Raw genomic sequence first — 22180 nt, 5'->3', positions numbered from 1 at the left:
TTCAAACCAGTTTTTAAGCACAGCATTAAGGCTCTTCGTGGCTACTATCTTATATAATCTTTAATATAACACTATGAGATAAAAGGCTTATTGGATGAAGAAACTGAGGCTAAGACTGAAGGCAATTTGCTCCAGGTTGAGATACAATTAGTAAGTAGTCAAGCCAATGTTCTCCCAAGTGCTGTGACTTTTCTGCCCACTGCCAGGCCCTTAGCTAGAGAGGGGCCAATCAGAATCACCCAAGAAGCTATTTCCACCCACACAGTCTCTCTTCCTATCCCTCCAAACTCCATCACACTTGGCTGCTGCTTAGACTAACGGAAAAGGAAAAAGTGGTTGGCTTTTCTTCAGTACTGTAAATAGACTTGATGTCTACACCTCCCCAGTGTGACATTTTTATATTATAGTATAACTTGGTTATAATATAAGTTGATTTATATAATTTACCTCTAATGACTCACAACATATCATAAGTAGATTGAAAAGTACACCAATTCTTCATGGAAATTTTTAAAAAATTAAATATAGGCACAATTTGTTACTCTTTCTGAAGACAAAGTGATAACTTAGAGGTATTACTGCTTCTAATAAAGAAGCCATCTATCAGCTAACCAAAGCGTTCTTTTGAAAATACAACAGCCAAGAGAGGGACACCTCCTTCTTACTCCCCAGCTTTCTCCATGACCCAGTTGTTGGACTGGAGCTGTTGTTTATTGTAAGTAGTCTCAGGTCAAAGAAGCTGGACCCGAGATAAGGTGTATATAGTACTAAATTAATTGGTTACAAGCTCCCAGAAATAAAGAATAGCATTGAAAATATAGCCACTAAGTTACCAATTTTAAATATTTATGTTTACTTATTTAAAGAAAAAACAGTATATTTCTCTGCCTCAGCCTCCTTCACTTGATTCAGTAGAAGCCCTTGTAGTCCATATGCCTGGCACAGTAGGTTGGTGTGGTGAACACCACTGCTGCTCCTTGGTTTTTCTAGCTCTTCTCCTTTTCTGGCACCCGGGAGGATTACGCTTCTCTACCTCCTTGAATTTAGGGTTAGTCATGTGGCTTGCTTTGGGTAATGTGCAGAAGTGAAGTGCATCAATCTTACGGGGCATTAACATGCCTATGTGGGATTCTTCATGTTTTCTCTTTCCTTTCCATATTGACCCAGGATGACACATGCTTCATACAGTAAGTGCTTCAGATGCTACCCATGGAGGATAGGTTTCAGAGCCTGCAGATTTAAGGTGAGCAAGCAATAAAGATTTGTCATATCGTTCACTGAGATTTGGGGGTTGTTTGCTACCACAGCATAATCAAGCCATGCTATTATAGCTGGTAAATCAAAAGAGCTGGTTAAAGCAAAGAATCTTAAACAATAATTAAATGTTCTTTTTAATTTTAATTGTAATTTAAAATTCTTTTTAATTTTTAATAAAAATGTATATAAAATGACCAATATTTTTGTTGTTGTTTGCCAGGACTTTTCTTCAATGATGAGTGTGCTGACTGGATTTCCATATTGTCTTTCATGCAATACCAAATAGATCATGCTTTATGCAGGGTTTTTCCATGCAGCAAGAATGCAAAGGCATGGGTGAAAAAATATGACTGCAGACTCTTCTGGCTTCTTAACATTGCCCTTTGCAAATATTTCACTTTCATCTCTCTTAGCAAACCTTTTTCAAGGGACTTACCTTTATTAAGTCTTTCCAAAATACTCTTTTTCACTTCCATACAAGCACCTTTCATTCTTGTCACACTCATATTTTACTAATGTGTGGTATTTAATTAAATAATTGTATAATTCAAATAACAAGCACAAATGGCAGAAACAATTTAAGAATAAACATAAGTGATTATTACAAGCATGTAATTCATCAAGTTAAAGCACAAGACTAGAGAATTCTAGAGAATAGCCTACTCATCATGAGTTTTGAGACTTTTACACAAGGCCTAGAGAATCAGTATATTGGACACAAATCATGTGTATCTTCTCAGATCCCCTAGTTGACATTTCTTCTTCTCTTTCTCAGGTGGTATTTACTTGTACCAAGTCACCCTTCCACTTTAGATATGAATAAAATGCTATGTTGAGAGCATGGGATTTGGCCTCCTGAGTGGTTACCAGGGGACCTAAGAGTCCATTGGCAGTGCTGGGGAGATGTCCCCTTGTGTGATGAATCATGACCAATAGGAAATGAGAGATGGGAGGCCTCTCACAGGTGAATCTCTCCTTTCTTCATTCCATGGACAGCAATAAGGTAAGCTTCTCCTTATAACCTTTTTAGGAAGAAGTCCCTTTGTGCTGAGTTAAGTCTGCCGGTGTACTGTTGTCAAGTCTTTTGAACTCTGTGTGAAGTGGTGACCATCATGATAATGATTTGCATTACTCCACGTCTTTTATTGCCTCACTTCTCTCTTTCTCTTCGTCTTTATTACCCTGGGCTTATATGTCCGTAGTGTCATCACTTTAATCCCTGCCTCAGGCTCTGTCTTCTAGAGGAACCATACAAAGACAGTCAGTTAATCTGATGAGTCAGTTAAAGAGGTTGATTTAAAAAGCTTCTATGGAATAGCATTAGTGCTAGGCAAGGAGACTGTAGGAGCCCACAGAAGTGGTGGAATATCTAGAGTCATTCACAGTCTGTTGGACTTATTCAGGGAATACAACATATATTGAGATATCTAAAATTAATGAGTCCTAAAGGACAAAAATAGATCATTGGAGGAAACAAGGTTTTCAGTCTGGTAGGAAAGCTTAGGCATGATGAAGGAATAATAATACTATTAATAAAAATCATAACTAATATTTATGGATTCTTACTAAGTTCCAGCTACTATATTAAGTACTTTCAAAAACTTAATTAGATGAGATACAGTCAATTTTACCAATTTTTTATGGAGAAATTGTGGCTTAGGAAACTTAAGAGGTTTTCACATAGTCACTCATCTAAGAAATAGTGGAGCACAAATTCAAACCCAGGCAGTTTGACTCTTAACCACAGGCCAAAGCAAATATGGGAAAATATTTAAACGGAGCATGAGGCACATTATAGAAGTAGAGAGCAGTCCAGAAAACTGGGAACAATATCTCAGACCCCAAACAGGAGGACCACTTCATAAAACAGGATGGCCTGGGTATGAGTGCTGATGCAGGGTCAGAGGCTCTCTGAACAACTGTTCAGAACTTAAGCAGCCTCCCGGTACAGTAAATCAGATCTAGCTAGAATAGGCTCACTCCTTTTAGAAGAGACTGCTTCTACTGTTTATAGTAATTGTTGCAAATGACTAGATCTTTCAAATTTATTATTTCATTTATCCCATTATTCAACAAATATTTAAGATTTTCTCTGAGCCATGCAAAATTATTGGCACTGTGGATATACAGATAATTAAGGTACAGTCCAAACCTTAAGGAATTCACAGGCTGATAGAGAGGACAGCCAAGTACTCAAAAATGTATAAAAGAATAGCAGTAACATGGGGGTATGGGGAGCACAGAGGAGGGTATTGACCTCTGTCTGAAGTTAGAGGAATGGGGAGACTTCCCAGAGACAGTGAAGAAATTGATTCCTGAGAACGGGACATATTTTTCCCAGGAGACAAAGGGAAAGGAAGAACTCTCTAGGCAGAAGAAACAGCACTGGGAAAGAAATGGAATCATGAGCAAGTATACTGCATTCCAGAAACATGTGACAGCATGGTAGATTTGGAGTATAGGCAGAATGGCCATGCAATTCACCAACAAAATCAGAACGATACTTTTGAGAGTGAAAGGGGTGCTTTTCCTCACTATTTTGGGACAATACAAATAAAAAGGAACTGTCCCAGGTAAACCAGGATGTTTGGTCACTCCAAGTAAGGAGACTACAGGATGGAAAGGGTGTTGGAATTACTTAGACTTGAGTTTGAATCCAGGTGTGGATGATCAGAGGCAGTGTCTGTGTTCAGTCATCTTTGTAGCTGATTATGCCTCAGTGTCCTCCTTTGAATCAAAATGAATTGCTTGAAATTAATAATTTCTTCCTTGTAGATTTGTGTGATGACAAAATGAGATAACAGAAATAATACAATTGACACAATGCCAGCCTCTAGTATGTGCTCAAAAAATATTGTTTCTCTGTGTGTACTCTTCCCACCATAGGCCAGAAATGGGAGATGAGGTTGGAGGATTAAGCCAGTGGGATTACCAACAGATTGCAAAGATCATGACAAGGAGTTTGAATTTTGACCTGAAAAAAAATAATTAGGCAGATAAATTTCCTAATCATGTTTGTGCTTTAGAAATATGAGTCTGGGCCAGGCATCGTGGTTCATGCCTGTAATCCCCGCACTTTGGGAGGTGGAGGCAGGAGGATTGCTTGAGACAAAGAGTTCGAGAAATATAAATCTGGCATAGAAAGAAAAATACCGCATATGCTCACATATCAAGAGGAGCTAAATAATGTGTACACACGGGCATAGAGTGTGGAATGATAGACAGTGGAGACTTGCATCAGGGAGCAGGTGGAGGAGGGTGGGTGATGAGAAATTACTTAATGCATATAATGAACATCAATTGGATGATGGGTACTCGAAAAACCCTGACTTCACCACTATGCAATCTATGCATGTAACAAAATTGCACTTGTACCCCATGAGTTTATACACACAAAAAAGAAATATGAATCGGGCAGCAATGTTTAAGATGTTTATCAGGGCTATGAGATGTATCCAGGAGCTCCTGGTAACCTCTGGCACCATAAAGCCACGAGATCTTATGTGACGCTAATTTTAAAAGAATATGAATTTAATATTGTTGTTGAAACTCATCCTCTGCTGATTTTGGAAAATGGGAGTGGAAGAAGATATTACTGTGTTAAGGAGTCGGGCTGAGTCAGAGATGGTGATTTAGAGCAGGAAGTTCTGACAACTCCCTAAATCTGATTCCTGAAGTATGGTCCCAGACCGGCAGCATCAGCAGCATCTGGGAATCTGAACTTGATAGAAATGCAAATTCTTGGCTGTATGTAGACCTACTGAATCAGAAACTCTGGGGGTGGAGGTCCAACAATCTATTTTTACTCGACTTCCAGGCAATTCTGATACATACTATTGTTTGATAACTGCTGTCCTGATTCAAAGTACAGTGCAGAGGTAAAAATTAAATGGGAAATCAAGGTTAGTAAATCAGAGAATAGTGATGAATATGTCACCAAACTGAAGAAGAAATTGAAGTCAACATTAAAGCCAAAGGAATTTGGGGCTCCTGGAGATAAGAGGAAGGAGCCTCTGATTGAGAAAATAAGCAGTTGATATGATACAGCCTTTGAAAAACACCTGAAATAGGTACTGCAGCCTATGTTAGTTTCCTGGGGCTGCTGTAACCAAGTACCACAAAGCAGATTGCTTAAAACAACAGAAATTTTGCTGGGCACCACCCTCACACCTATGATCCCAGCACTTTGGAGGCCAAGGTGGGCTGATTGCTTGAGCTCAGGAGTTCAAGACCAGCCTGGGCAACATAGGGAAAACCCATCTCTACCAAAAAAATACAAAAATTAACTGGGCATGAAGGCAAATGCCTCTAGCTACTTGGGAGGCTGAGGCAGGAGGATCACCTGAGCCTGGGAGGTTGAGGCTGCAGTGAGGGGAGATTGTGCCACTGCACTCCAGCCTGGGCAACTGCACTCTAGTCTGGGCAAGCTGTCTCAAAACAAAAGCAAAAACAACCACAATTTATTCTCTCATAGTTCTGGCAGCTCCAAGTCTGAAATCAAGGTGTCAGCAGGGCTATGATCCTTCTGAGCCTCCAGATAAACTCCTTCCTGGTCTTTTCGTAGCTTCTGGCGGTGGTCTTCCATTCCTTGGCGTTCCTTGGCTTGCAGCTGCAACATTCCAAGCTCTGCCTCTGTCAGAGCTTGGCCTTCTTTCTGTGTCTCTCACTCCATGTCCTTTCTCTGTGTTCTTCTTATAAGGACACCAGTCATATTGGATTAATGCCCACTCCAATGACTTTACCTTAAGTAATGACATCTGCAACAACTCTATTTCCAAATAAGGTCACACTTTGAGGTATTGGGGATGACGGTGGGGTTAGGTCTTCAATATATTTTGCAGCCAGAGAGAGGGACATAAATCAACCCATAATGTAGCCCATCATCAGCTCTTATAAAACTGGCACTGTATAATTTGGGTTCCCTTAGAAATAGACCCTGAAATAGAGATTCATGTTTAATTCCACTCCTTAGGGGAGTGGGAAAGTAGGGCAGGGAGGGGAAAGCATACAATAAAATTACTGATTAGACTTATTTAGAGTTTTTCAGGGGACTTCATTTTCCTAGGTTTCTGAGAATTAGGAAAAAAAATTGAGATAGCTCCCTGATGTCACAGAAGGTCAAACCTGGACAGAGAAAAATCTAACCTGCCCATGGCCATTTAATAAGATAGGGAAAAATTTAGAAAACATTTCCTGCCTCAGCCTCTACTCTGCTCCTTCAGCTACTCAACTGTGTCTGACTTGTCTAGAAGACTAAGTAAGCAGAATTGTTACATGGTGCTCTTTCTAAAGAGGCATGATGGATTTCTTATTATTAATATTTCTTTTTAAGGTGGACACCATGCATTTATATATAGGTAAAGTTTAACACCATTTTTATCATATAAAAAAGGCTCAGAGATTTTTCTTGCTTAAGATGATGCATCAAGTTTTTGAGAGAATCTGGATTATAATCCAAATTTTTTTTTCTGTTTTGTATGCATTACTTCTTTTCACATAAACACAAAGATTTTTTGGTTACTTAGGAGCTATGTATACAATGTGATCCAGTCATCAAAATTGCTACAATAAAATATATTTTACTGAAGATAGAGGCACCCCACATAATCTGACCTTCTCATATTTAAACTGCGTGACAAGAAATTTGGCATAGTTAAAAAAGAAGTATTTTCTCCTTTATGGATTGTGTCCTGTACCTCAAAGATTTTATATACAGTATACATGCCCAATGATGTTTGTTTTGATATCTAATGTAGTGATGCAAAATCCAGTATAATTAACCACTGTAACTTTGGATGATAAGCTAACTGAAGTTAAATGTGAAAAAGTTTAGCCTACAAAGAATAATTTTTAACATCGGAATATGTAGCTGGTCCTGTGTAGTCAGGGGTGGAAAGAGAATCCAATTATTACTTTCCCAACATGGTATTTAGTGGGGAATCAAACTTCATGGGCCCATAATTTATAACAGTCTCATGCCAAAAAAAATTATAGAAAGCATACTTGTGAGAGTTGTAATCCTACACAAAAATTTTTAGTGGAGTTATGAAATGTATGTGAATTTTATATTTTCTTTTGGCCATGATTAAAGTTATAAGGAGGATTTTGTACTAATTATTTCTTTGTATACTTAAAGACTTGGTTTCAAATCCTGTCTCCCACTTATTGTAGTATGATTGGACAATTTATTTAATTGTCCTCTGTTTTGTCATCTGTAAAGCATTTCAAACTTTTATTCCCATCTGCTAATGCAATGCCTGCCATATATTAAGTGTAATTAAAGAGTCTCATTCTAAATAAAACGACTTTAAAGGATTATCATTAGGATAACTGACAAAGCTTGACACCTAAAGTAGACACTCAATAAAAAATATTTTCATTCCCAGTCATGGTGTGTGCTATTTGTATGTATCATGATACATGTTGGAAGAAGTATTTTTTAAAAACCCTCAATTTAGACTATGGACACGTTATTCAAACTCTGACAACTTCAGTTGTTTCTTCTCTAAAATAAAAAAAAGAACTACCCTTCAGTGTTGAGAATCAAATGTGTTAATGAATGCATGAGGTTCTTTGATTTTACTTTTTAATCTCTAAAATGGGAATTGTATTCATTACATATCTTAAAATGTTATGAAGGCCAATTTAGGAATGCATCTGAAAATAATTTTTTAAAATCTGGTAAGTATTGTACAAATATTAATTTTTGTTATGAAGAGTTCTAGAAACATTAGATTTATTTCTGATCAGTAAACATTTATTCTCTAAACATATAAAGTGTTTGCTGCACTCTCAAACTTAATCAAATCATTACATTGTTGAATATTATCAATCATGACCCCGTATTTAAAAAAAACTAATTTGTGAATATTTAAATTTCTAGGAAACCAAACATATCTGCTAATGATTATTACTATCACAATTTTTTACATTTTAAAAGTGTTTTGTTACAAGCTTCTTTTAATCAGTAAGATCTACTTTATGTTAAATATGTGATTTGATTAGTAAAGTTCCATTTTACATTGCCTTTTACAATCTCACTGTGTAAAATGTTTTTCTGTAATTAAAATGAACAAATTAGAAATATTGATTAATCCTTTGGATGAAGCCACCTGTAATCTCAATTACAAGGTCCCTGCCCCGAGGAAGCTTAAGTATGAAGTAAGATAGAAGACAGGCAAGACTGACATTGTCAATAAAATATCCATGGAGAAATTGATACTCAAGTGAGATATTGAAGGCAAAGAGGATGGGAAATCAGAGGGCAGTGGCCTGTGTAAAGGAGAGCTGGGAATGGCCGGCATTTTCAGAGAAAAATGGATATTGTGAGGTATAGTCAGGCACTGGTGATGAGAAGAAATAGGAAACATGTTGCTTGTGGCAATCATTGTTTTCCAGACTAAGGAGAGAGTGGACAGACGTTGAGTGTTTTTAGCAAAAGAATTATCAACTTAAAAGGGAAGTTCTGGGAGATTAACTTGTCAGTGGAGTTCAGAGTTGAATGGAGTGGAGAGACAGGAAAACTTCTAGAATACCTGTAGTTTGAGTATGACTTGTTAAGGGCCTAGAATGAATATAATGACAGCAATAGATAAAAGGTTAGGAAATGAGTTATTTAAAAAAGTAAAAACTAATTGTACTTGCGTACTGATCCAAATGGAATACAGGGAAGTCAGAAAAAAAGATTTTTTTTTTTTTCCAGAGGGCAAAGTAGGGGCATTGTGGTTGGTAAGGTCAACACAGGTATAGAAATGTTGGGGTAATCTGATTAGGTCAGTTTTGTAGCAGACTAGGGCTGGAGTCTTGAGAGTGGACTAGTTCTGTGAAGGAGAAAGTGTGGGCAGGTATTGCTAACTCTGGTCTCAGATACAGAACTCAGTAAAGTAGAATGAGTATGCCGTAAGTCTTCCATTTCTATTGTATCCCTATTCTACTGAAGGCTTTCTCTAAGAGGCTCTTTGTTTCAAATTATCAGGTAAACTTTCTAGTTATGAAGGTTGTTTCAGCCTTCACACTGTCAACCATCACACTTATATCCTGTTAAATTGAACACCAAGAAAAGTTGTAGATTTTTGCATTCATTGTAATGGAATGTTCTTTGCAAAGCTTTAGCTATGGCCACTTAAATGTCAACATTGTTAACAATGCTGTCTCTAAATTAGATACCTACAGGAAAGCTCTTTTAGTTGGAAGACCTTGCATGTTATAATGCTTCTTATATTTGAATGTATTATTAATAAGAAGTCACTTACAAAGTATATGTGCTTCCAGCTTCAGAAAGACATTTCCACTGTTCTAATCAGTGGGTTTAAATTCAGTTTTAAAAACTTTATGATTAGTTAGGAAAATCAACCCACATCAAAAAAGAATTTTAGGATTTTAGGCATTTAAAATATCTTTTACCAATCTTAGAATTGATTTTAATAAAAACACAACTTGAGACAATTATCTCTATTCACAACATTCAGCTGTTTCCAGCTACTTTGTCAGTTTGGTAAGGCATCAGGATTTCTTCTTATCATCCCAAGAATGGAGCTCTGGGTTTGTAGCGTTTTCCCTGCTGTGATCCTGTTGTGTCCCTCTCTCATGACGTATACTTTAGAAAGTTATGTGTGAAGAACTTGGGGCTGTGTGTTTGCGGGAGAGTGTGGGCTCCTTCCTTCTGCTTTAAACAAATCACTCACATATCTAGCTTCCATGGTTTTCTCCATTAGTCTTCCTCATTTTCTTTTAGTGCTTCCTCTGGTGCAGATTCTTATGTCACTAAGAAAAGTATCTCCTATCAGTGGAAGTATTCCTGTTTCAGATATCCATAATATAATTTGGCAGTTTTTCTGAGTCTAGCTATAGAATTTCTTTAAAATAATAATGAAAAAATACCTCTACTTTTTTTTTTTTTTGGCCACTGAGCTAGAAGAAAGGTCTAAGGGAAATTTATTTGTGCTTTCAAAGTCACATGGTTCTTTAAAATTATGAGCCTTTAAAGTTACAAGCCTCCTTCAATAGCAGGAAGTTCACATTTACAGTTGCTAGTATTATTGTTATTCCAATACCAGTATTATAATAAACACTTGCATATCTAAAACCTAATATATTTCCATTGTTCAGGCATTAGTCAAAATAGGATTTCTTACCAACACTCACACAAATATGCACACCAAGTAGCAACTAATACAAGTTTTAGGAACTCAATAGGGATTTATTTTCTTAATAAAAATAATAAATGGTTGCCAATATTCTTCCTTTTTACATACATACTGATTTTTTTCCTTTTTGAAGACTTTAAAATATGTCATTGAATCAGAATCTCTAGTTATTTAAAGTTTATATATAACAAAAAATACAGTCTAGAATTATACTAAGCATAAAATATAATACAAGCACTCAAGTTATGAGATATACATTAAAGGGGTATATATGCATGTACACAAGATGTGTAGCTACATATATATAGATAGGTAGATGGTTATAGACATATACGCATGCATATGTATACATATATACCTATACGTGTATATATTTACCTATCTATATATCTAGCTTCATATCTTTTTCTACATATCTATATGTACATATACATGTATATTTGTCTATATAATTGTAACTATAACTATATATGTACAAACACATTATGTTTAATTTATCAGCACTGAATTTAACCCTCCAGCCTTTCCAGTGTTTAGGCAGCAACACATTTTAAAGATTAGTTAATTATGATTTTCTTAATATGAAAATGGAAAATTCTGCTAAAGTTTAAATTTAGAAAGAGTTACATGTAGAGTCTTCATTATGGTAAAATGCTAATTGCAAAATAACAACTAAATATTCTATTCTGTCATGTTTCACATTGCCTTAAGAGTGTGTGTGCCAAGTGTGGTATAAGCTGGTGTAAGTTTGTATATGCTGATAAAGAAGTGCCATTGATTAGTCGGTAGCTTGTCCATTTGCTAATGTAAAGCACTTGTTCAGTTGCAAATCTCTCTTTCCTGAAGGCAAAGGACATGCTAGTGGCCTGGCAAGGTGGAATTCCTGCAGCAGCAGCAGCAGCAGCAGCAGCAGCAGCAGAGCCCAGCGTCAGAGAGACCCTCTTTGTAGATAAGGCCCCGCCCTTTCCTCCTTTAGACAATCTTTGAACCTCATCCAAAAATGAGAACAATTGAAAAATGTTGTCCTAAATAATTATTTTTAATGACAATATTTGTAAAATGTCTTCAATCTAAAGAGGATTTATAAAGTGTAGGTATCTACATTCTGTGTCCTCATCAAGCCTTCTCACTCACTGTTTGCTCTGGCTCACTATTCATTAGCTGAGTTTCAACAATGAAGAAAGAAGAATTGATTAGTCTGTCACTGTACGTTGGGGCAGCCAGCCCCCAAAAACATTGCTAAACTTAGTTTCCAATTAAATCTACAGGATGCTTTTGCAAAAGTACATACTTTATCATTTGAGATTTCTCACATGTGAAAACATGTGAGATCCAGAGCGCAAGACCACTCTAATGATTTAAGTCTTTTATTTTCACTTTAACTTGAAAACCTTTGCAGGAATTTTTGCTAGCCGCATAAAGTTTACAACTTTGCAACACAATTCTACAGAATGTTTTCCCCTCAATCTATAATAATTACTGTTATTTTCTAGCTATTGTAAATTGAGCACAGCATCATTCATTCAGGAAAGCTCTCCTGGCTTGCGTCATTTTAGCCACATTGTTCTCTGTGGCAGGTAAGACTAATCCTGTAGCATTTTAACTTCAAACTTAAAAGAAGAAAGCAGCACAGCCAAGACACAACTGAGTATAGTTCATCTAACTAAAGAGGCCCTGTTGCCTTTACTATAATGCAGTCACGATGCTCTGCCTTATGTTCCTAGGCTTTTCTTCTATTTGAGACAACTTCTACTTTCACACATTAACACCCTATGCCAAAATCCAGCCTGTGACTGCCTCGTCTGAGAGAATTGTGGGCAAAGTTCTAATTATTGCTTAGTTAGGTGCCTGCTCCATTTGACATACATGAGTCACTTTTGTTCTTTTCTTTTTTGTTGTCACAAGGCTCCTATCCCTTTAGATTTCTTTTTTATTTGTAAAGGGGGAAGTCTCTCCAGGCTTTTCCCACAGTGTCCTCCATCCAATAGGTTACAAAGGTACTAACACGCTAAATAGAAATGGTACCCTTGGGAAAAAATCCATTTCTTCTGAGGTTGTCCCTGTTCCGGTGAATGAAGACTTCTTTGAGGTTACAAATATGTTTAGCAACATCTCCATACAACTGATTACAGGTTGTTTCATTCAGACTCCAAGGAGAAAGCCCTCCTATCCTGGACAGGCATGAGGTGATGAATACACTCTTGGAACAAGGAAGCTTTATTTAAAAGACTCTTTGTGCTCTTCTGAGTACCCTAATGAGCTATCCAGGGTGGTGCATCATTGTGGGAGCAATCAGAGAAGTCCTGTATCCTCTTTTCATTAATCCTGCTGTCTTTTGTAGCCGTGCTTGTTGTTGACTCACAGTACCCATCATTCCTTTGACTAAATAGTAGAAAAAACATGACTTTCATGTTATGGCCCACATCACCAAAACCATCAGTTTTTATATATGGCGAAGAGCAGCACAGGAACCCGATCTCTTGCCTCTATGCCTACGAGAGGTCAGGATTTTGCTTCTTCAAACATGGTTGCAGAAAATACCAACCTGAAAGCTTGAGGGGAATGCATGTTTGCTAAGTTCACTGTGTTTAATAAACCTCAAACCACTGGGAATCTAAATTGATTCCATTTGGATGCAGGCAGTCAGGCTGCATCTACACAAATGAAGTGAATATGTAGGAGCTTTATCCAGATAACTTGGGGCCCCTGTATATTTGGTGCTTTCAAGATTCAAATAATGCTTCAATTCTTTGTTTCATGTAACATGTAGACTCAGTCTTAATGGTAATGTTTTCTTATCTTAATATTCAGAGACTAAAATTCACACTGCATTTCATTTATTTGAGACATAATTTATAATTAAACATTCACAATTTCATCATATTTTAGTAATATAGAGCCTGTGGAGAAATAGAATTCAAAATTAAATCGATTTCTAGATAAAGGTGAAATAAGTTCCTTGCTTAAAATATGCGATACTTTAGGTCTAAGGTAAGGTTTTTCCATATGATTTATTTTGATCATTGCCTTGAGTCTCCATTTTCCTTTGTATGTTTAATAATAGCCTAAACTATATATTGACACCATACTCAGAAACACTGTGACCTCTGCGAAAACCCAAGACAACATGAGTATGTAAAATTTATTTTTGTGGTCATTTACACCAAAATATCATGAAACACCTCATGGTTGATTTGATTATAAGAAAAAGAAGTGAGCGTGTCACACTATCCCATTCAGCTGGTAGCTGCAGACAGATGTAGGCAATTCAAAGCAGAGAGTGCATCCTCAGTTCTTGAACATAATTTTACTGGTGGAATTGAGAAACTCAGTGACTGTGTGGCACTTAACCATCCCTTCAAATCTTGCTCACACAGTCTATGGAATACTTTTCCCTTTAAATAACAGGCCGAAAACTTTTGGCACAGAGTATAAATGAATTAGAAAAGTTGTGTATAAGTAACTCAAAAACTCAAAACACTAATAATTCTCATACTTCTTGAAAAAGAAAACTACAATTCTTACCTGAAAATTAGTCAGTCAATGTACATTTCAGGATGTTTCATAATATACACCTAAAACCTGTACCTTTTGAGGCAAGAAGACAAAAGCCTTGTTTCTAATCCTTGTTTCCTCCAGCCCATTCGCAGCCCCTCGGCATTCTGGCACTCTATTGTATTTATTTTTAATTGAAACCTCAGTTATAATTAAACATTTGTGAGTGAAGGTAGAATGCCGCTGCTTTAACCCAGATAAGTGTGCCTGGAGTTCATGGGCATGAGTGTATGATGAAAGATCAAATATCATGTGCAGCTGAGATGTTCTGAACAGGTCCTGTATATCCATGTATAACTGTCTGTCCACAGTATAAAATTTGAGTTAGTGATTTAAACCTCTGTACTTAGAAAGAAAGTTCCCAGAGCAAATGAAAATGGTGTTCGAGGGTAAAGTGATAGAAGCAATATCAAAATAGTCAGTGAAAATAAACTCCCTGTGTGTATTCCTATGATTGTGCCCAAGGTGCTAATTACACTAAGGACAGGAATTAAAAGGGGAAAGACAAAGACCCAGAGCTCTGAGTGAGGCCTAATTGTATTTACACAGATAAAGAGACTAGATGGGGGAAGAAAAGAAACAACGGGCAAAAGTTCTCCATTTAGTCTTTATAATTAGTTAAGAAACATTTAAATTAATAACACATTCTGAGTAATGCAGCATGTGTGGCATATAGCACATTTTAAATTAATTCTTGAAATAGCTACTGGTGTCCTACTTTATTTCAATTTTGATAAATTAGCTTACAGTCACTTTTTGATGGTGTCCCATAAAGTAAAAATTAGTATTTCATCTGCCATTAACTACTTTTCCTGTAGAAAAAAAATAACATATATAAAAGGCAGAATTTAAAATAGATATTTGAAGTTGATCCTATTAATTTGTATTTTTAACAATGGCGTTAGAGAGGAAGAAAGGGTAATAAGTTTTATGAGCTTATTTGTGTAGCCTTATAGTAGAAAAATCTCTTGATTGTCCATGTTTAATATAAAACTGGTCACTTGCATTTACTATTCCTCATTGATATGATACAATAATCTTCTCTGGTATTTTGGAGCTCAGAGAAAAGGCCTCAGATTATAAGACTGCTTCAAAATAGCTAGCTTTTGTCCTAGAATTATGTAAAAATTTACAATCTGCTGATTACACTATTAGGGAGCTGCAGCCTCATTGACCTAATGTCATAGTTACCTTTGGAATCCTTAATGTCTTAAGGCATGATCCAGGGTAGTGCTTCTAAAAATTCTCTAGTTTGATTTTGTCTGCATCTGAGTATATGGAAGTGCATGTGTGTGTTTGTACTTAATTTTGGGCAATTGGAAAAAAACTTTTCTATGTGATCCTTCAGCCTAGCAACGAATCAAGCTACTTTTCTTCATGTTTACTTATTTATTTTGTATGCTCCCCATCCAAGCAAGCAATTCAAGTATATGTAACAATCAGAGGGGACCAAATATAAACCAAAAAATGATCATATGTAAAGCTCAGACAAAAGATTTAGGCACAATAAGGTGAATGTAAGAAGTAGCTAGAAGAATCATTAGCTTAATTTCTAGGTATTCTAATTTTTGTCCCTAAAAGTATTGCAACTCAAGAACAGATAAGTGCATCTTGTTAAATTGAGGAGAAATAAATCAGAAATGTTTCTTTTGATTTATAACTGTCATCAGTGCATGCGTGTTCATGGGTACATTATTTTAAAAATATTTCTTTAAGGACTGGTGAATTCTCTCTCATACTTCAGTCCCCTCCCCCACCCTCATCTTTGCATTAATTTGTCTACCCTAGCAATAAGTGTATGCTTTAATCATATATATTTAACCTACTCAGGGTTTCTAAAAGGACGTATTTATGTCTTAGAAAACCAAAGTGATTTCACTTTGTTCTGACAGAACAACGTACATTTCATTCAAGTGTCTTTTTTTAGGTGATACTCTTAGCAAGGGATTTTATTTACTGAATGACATTTCTGCTAACCTGGAAGGGAAGATATCCATTCTTCAAATACTGTCATTACCAAGCTTTAAAAAGACTTGATTGTACCATGTTAGGGAAACAGTGTCAGATTTTCCATCAAACTTTCTCCCACTGTAATAACTGAGCATAAAAATGAACTTCGAGTGATGAAATGACTACAAAGCAAATTAATGCAATCAAGTCATTAGTAACAACTCTGTCCATATCTGTTAAATATTTTCAAACTATTCTAAAAAAACACACCCAGAAGGCAAACTAACAGTGAATAGAAACAAAATGGTCAGCAGCGTGTGTCGCATGTTATTTGAATGGAAAGTAATTTATCGCGTCTGAAATAAAAGCTGTTTATTCTTGTGTTTCACTGTCTGTAACAATCTTTACCATTTATCTGTGAAAAAGTGAGAAACTGTACCGTTATTAGCATATGAATACTTGACACATCAAATTGGCTGTACAATAACAGAAGGACATTTGCTATTGGTGTATGCACACAGACAAAGCAGCCATTTTGAAAAAAATTGAAATGGTGTGGGTGGTTTAACCCTTTACTTATCTTGTAGGTTTCCCACTCCTAATTTTGACCGGAACAGTTTGGCAGTTAGAATCAGAATATTTTTATAGCAAATAAAAGTAATCACGGGCCATTATGTTCATGATAATTACGTTGATACATTCACTCTACTAGAAAAATAGAAGCGGAATGACAATAAAAGAGTTTGTGTGAGTGTGTGTATGTGTGTGTACATGCATGTGCAGGGTGGGGGAAGGGAGTGGAGGCCGGCAGTGTGTGGAGGGTGCAGCAATGAAACAATGCCTACGTACAGTTTTATTTCATGGCAACAACATAGTGGTCCTTGGGTCAGATGTGTGAAACTATTTCTCAAAGAAGCCGCATACATAATTGAGGCCCTCCGAAGGGTTCCCAGTTGAAGTTGCCAGGCTACATTCATTTCAAAAGCAGAGCCATTTGTTATCATATTTAAATTAACTCTCTGCACACTGAACTTGAATTTTAGAGTCCTGCTTACTTATAATTCTTAAAATAGTTGAGAAAGGGGAAAACATGTGTCTGGAAAATGGAAATAAGGTAGTCACCACAAGGGACAGCCGTGGTTCTCATGCAGGCCTGAGGTGAAACAGCCTTTTATAGCTTAAATTTAGAAAGATCTGTTTGGAAACACTAGAAACAAGTCTTTATTTTCTCATGCAATTTTTTGTATAGATCCAGATTTGTTGCAAAATCTTGCCATTTGTAATCTGTGTGTCAGCTAGGTTTTTACCCTTATCAGGGTACTAACCTCATTCCCTTTCCTGCTCCCCCAGATTATTCTTTGCCGTGAGATTTAGAATAAGATAATTTCTAAAGTTGCACAAAATTTAAACTATTTTAGTTTAATATGTCAGTTCAATCTTGGCTATAATAAAATACACTTTTTTCCCTAATCTGTGAAACTTTATGCATTATTTTAAACAAAGTTTATGCAACTCACTAGATAAATGTTTTGATAATTTTGCCAATTGCTGATACATTCATTCAAACAAACAACTCAGTGGAAATCAATACATGTAAACTGACTTGTGTTGGGACCTTGCTATAACTGCACAGAGGAAAAACTTTCCAAATGAAAATACTGTGCATGTTTTTTTTACAAGATGCACAGAGACATGATTGCACATTATTATGTCTGATAAAAGTGTTTAAAGTTTAAGCTATCTCCATTGTTAGAATGTTCTCCATTACGTGAGTTGGTAAAATTAATCATGGGACAGACTTTCATTCTTGCTAAGTTTGATACATAGAACTAAATAGCCCATTCTGAATAATCCATGTATTTTTTTCTTCTCTTTAGAAATACAAGTTTAAAGGTTTTAATCACTATTCCCTCCTCATTATAGGACACTAATTTGTTATGATTAAGAAAACCTGTGTTCATCATTGTAAGGAAAATTTAGCTTTTTAGACTGCAATGCATAGTAAAATTTCATTTGAAGACAATAAAAAAGAAACAAAATATAAAACAAAACAAAGTAAAAAAGTACAATGAATATAAAATACCATTAAAAGCTGTAATGTTAAAGGTAATCTTCCAAATACCTACCGAGTCTCTCATATAACATAAAGAACATCTTATTGTTCTCTTTTTAAGTAATTAGTACTTGTGAAGTACTACTATAGCCATAGAAAGCAGAAACTGGTCATCTTAATGACATCTATTAATAATATAACAATTGATAGGCAACATGAAAGTTGAAAATGAGTTACACAATTTTAAATTCCTTTAAAATTGTTGAACGAACACATACAAAAAGTGCCTATTAGTCTTTCTTTTCTTCTAATAAAATGTGATGTTTTAAAACCACAGTCCATTTGCTTATTTAAAGTTCTGTGTGGCCAACAATACTACAAGGTTAGTATGTCCTCTCAAGTGCTCTTTGAGAATCTTGTTTACTTATTGGAGGAAGTGATGTACAACACTGCAACATGCAGGGCAGTACTAGATCTTTCTTCTTCTTTTTATTTTTTGCAACTGTAATATGAGATTAAAAGTAAGAAGCTAAATCTTATTAAACAGCAGAAGCTTTTCAAAGATAAAACATAAACTTTATGGGAACATATAAAAGTTGCTTGTGGTGATACATTTCTGCTATTTCAAAGCTTTATCCAGGTTCATACTGACTATACATAGTTATAAATGTTAGAAAAATTAGGATAGATAAAACTTTGTAAATTCTCAGATTGGTTCATAATACAAATAATGTAATTTGGCTGGGTCAAAATTGAATCAATAATATCAGTTTCACAGCTAATACTTATATCAAACACTGGTCCTCTTTGAAAGCTTCAAGTTATCTTTCTTATGTAAAGTTCTCTTAAAGAAAACTGTTATATGCTCCAGGGGATTATTAACATATTGGTCAATTAACATTTAAAAGCCGTTTATGGCCAACAGTTTGTCCCTATTGATATTTTATATTTTAAATTAGAATATTTTAATTAATGTACAGGACAGAAACTTTTAAAAAATAAAATGTAAAATTTCCTTTTTTGTTTGCTAAAGAGGTAAGTTTTTCTTATTCTGCAGAATTATTTTAAAATGTGTAATTATTTCAAAGAACCTAAGTATTGTGTAAATAACCATTTTCCCCCTCATTGGTCACTAAAATTACTCATTGAGTCTGACAAGATTCTATTTAAAGTTCTATTTTGGAATATTTCAAAATATGCTAAGCTTTTCTAAATCCAAAATTAAAATTTGAACTCAAGTGATTATTAATGTTTGTTTCATTAGCTAATTCTGTCACTCATCATAGAATTAAATTTGGAGATGACTAGATGTCAACATACCTCAAATCTGATGGCTCACCTATTTGGTACCCTCATTATCTTGACATTCAGTGTTTTTGGAAATTACCTACTAGGAGAAAAGCAACTGTGATATGACTGCAAAATGTCTCATCAATATTTACTGCAAAATGAAGAGATTAAGTTTTGAAAGTATAATGAAAAATAATTGTCTTCCCCTCCCCCTTTTTTCTCCCTCTCTCTTGCTCTCTTCCCATCTTTTACTTCTTTCTCGACCTCTGTTTCCTGCTTATTTCTCCTTTGTGGGCCTCTTAAGCTAAGCCAATCAACTCATAGGCAGCACGCTCTGGAGAAACTGGCACACATATGGCAATGAACTGGTTTGGTAAACATATGTCTTTGCAGGCATTGGATGTCTTGCCAGGAATGAGATATTCCGTTTTGGGGAATGAGGGTGGGAAATGCTTAACCACCTACAGATGTTTTGCATCAAAAGCTAAAGAATTGCAGTCAAAGAGCTGCAAAATGTGTAATTTGGAATTTTTCCAGGTTTCTTTTTTTAATAAGAAAAAAGTTAACAGCTTTCGTATTCATCTCTTTTGAGAAAATTTACAGTCGTTTCCCAGTTCTGCCCCATTCTAAAGTAAGGACAAAAGACTGAAACCGAAGCTGTCCATCTGCTCCATAACAGTAATGTTATAATGGGTGCTGTCCATTTTTATGCTATTGCTCATGTGTGCCCAGGGGACTGGAACTATTTAATTCACTGATTTCACAGCTCTGTTGTGTGTCACAAAAGGTTAAAAAAAAACCAACACACTTTTTAGCACCCTGTTTACAAGGACTCCTTGTAAACCTAACTGAAGTAACAGATTCCCACCCTGCCCCCCATCCTAGCTCCCTCTAGTTTTCCTTCTAATTTGGTGCATTCAGATAACAGGTAATAGATGGAACTCACACCATTATTGACTTGTCCTGTGCAAATAGTGGATATTTCAAATCTGCTGTGAATGTTACTTTCAAAAGCCCACAAATTCCAGAAGTAGATTTGAAAAGGAAGATGTTTGCCTTTAAGATTTTAGGATTAGACAACTCTGTTTTCCCAGAAGTCCAAGAATTAATGCTCTAGATTAACAGAGAGTTAATGAAAACCTGCAGAGGAAGACTGATGACTTCTATTCCTCTCCACCAGGCAGGGGCTGAGCAGTCCACGCGCAGCTGGTGCATGCTGGTGTTTTGCCAAGGCCGTAATGAAGCGTGTGCACTCCAGGGCATTTTCCTGGAAAGATAGAGGTGGCCAGAAAATATCCACTTGGTTCCATTCTATGGTCTTCTCAGAGCAGTGGTGCAGGGTGTTGAAGCTGGCACTTCTGTTTGCTACCAAAGAGAGAATGTGGACATGAAGTTGAGGGGGTTTCTATCTATTCTCCACCAAGGAGGGCCTCAATAAGAATGTTTCAGTATATCAGATCCTTTCCGCAGCCCATTTCTGATCATGTGTTTCTGTAATATTTTTGATAATTAAAATATTAGCCATAAATAATGCACTATCCAGATGCAGTCATCACTTTCATTTTGGTACCATTAATCAAACTTTTCACTTCTCTATGGAAACTGTGAAGATATGTCTATATACCCTTGAAAACTAGTTTGTGTGTGAACAGGCTTAAAGGGCAGTGAGCCTCTCCTCATATGCCATTTAAAAAATATTATTATTTAAAAAAAAAATCCTAGCACTTTGGGAGGCAGGTGGATCAAGAGATCAGGGGTTTGAGACCAGCCTGACCAACATGGTGAAACCCCATCTGTACTAAAAATACAAAAATTAGCTGGGCATGGTAGCAGGCGCCTATAATCCCAGCTACTCAGGAGGCTGAGGCAGGAGAATTGCTTGAACCTGGGAGGCGGAGGTTGCAGTGAGCCGAGGTCGTGCCACTGCACTCTAGCCTGGGCATCAGAGCGAGACTCTGTCTCAAAAAAAAAAAAAAAAAAAAAACAAAAAAAAAACAATTTTCTTAATTTCTTTTTTCTGTAACAATAGCAAGTATTTATTTTGTATCCACAGGTTACAGGAAACTACTGGATGCAGCAGGCATCTGAAAACATAAATTAGAAACGCTCTCTGACCTTAGAGAAATTCTATAACATTGTATGCTTATCAGGTAGCACTTCTCAAACTCAATTTGTTCATTTGTTCATTCATTTAAACACTTCCTGAGAATCTGCCATGTGCTAAGCACCTATTCTGAAAAATGTTAATAAGCGCATCTCAAAAAATGAGTTCTGTTGTCTAATAAGTTTGGGAAACACTGCATATTATATTTCCTTTCTTTGAGATATAATAAGCACACGCTATGTATCAGGCAGGCCCTGTTCCGCTATATTAATACATCTGAAAAATCCTTTATTTCACTTATATTTTCCCATAATTATTAGAACTTATTTTTCCCTCCAACCCCCCCCAAAACAAAATAATGTAGTAACGTTGGAATCCTAGAGTACTTAAAGATGAAGCTTGACATTCATTTGTGTAATACAGACAAAAGAATGGCAGTTAGAACAATTCTTGTTGCATTCATTTCTTTCTTTTCTTTCTTTCTTTCTTTCTTTTTTTTTTTGAGACGGAGTCTCGCTCTGTCGTCCAGGCTGGAGTGCAGTGACGCGATCTCCACTCACTGCAAGCTCCACCTCCCGGGTTCACGCCATTCTCCTGCCTCAGCCTCCCCAGGAGCTGGGACTACAGGTGCCCACCACCACGCCCGGCTAATTTTTCATATTTTTAGTAGAGACGGGGTTTCACCGTGTTAGTCAGGATGGTCTCGATCTCCTGACCACGTGATCCGCCTGCCTCAACCTGCCAAAGTGCTGGGATTACAGGCATGAGCCACCACGCCCGGCCCTGTTGCATTCATTTCTAACGGTAATTCTAGCAGACTTGTTA

General features: G+C 36.3%; 1 long non-coding RNA gene across 2 annotated transcripts in view; it reads right to left on the bottom strand.

Annotated features, from left to right (window-relative positions):
* Positions 1–978: 978 nt before the first annotated feature.
* The window catches only part of LOC129533681 (uncharacterized), a 33197-nt gene continuing 11995 nt past the window's right edge, over positions 979–22180 (bottom strand). The window contains exon 3 of one of the 2 annotated variants that reach the window (XR_008680007.2): positions 979–1230. This is a non-coding gene — a long non-coding RNA (uncharacterized lncRNA). Of the gene's footprint in view, positions 1231–20141; positions 20617–22180 lie in introns of those variants that run through there. The other variant, XR_008680006.2, reaches the window with a different exon arrangement.

Source organism: Gorilla gorilla, chromosome 4 (assembly GCF_029281585.2).
Source record: "Gorilla gorilla gorilla isolate KB3781 chromosome 4, NHGRI_mGorGor1-v2.1_pri, whole genome shotgun sequence".
NCBI lineage: Eukaryota > Metazoa > Chordata > Mammalia > Primates > Hominidae > Gorilla > Gorilla gorilla.
This window is presented reverse-complemented; position numbering and strand designations above follow the sequence as displayed.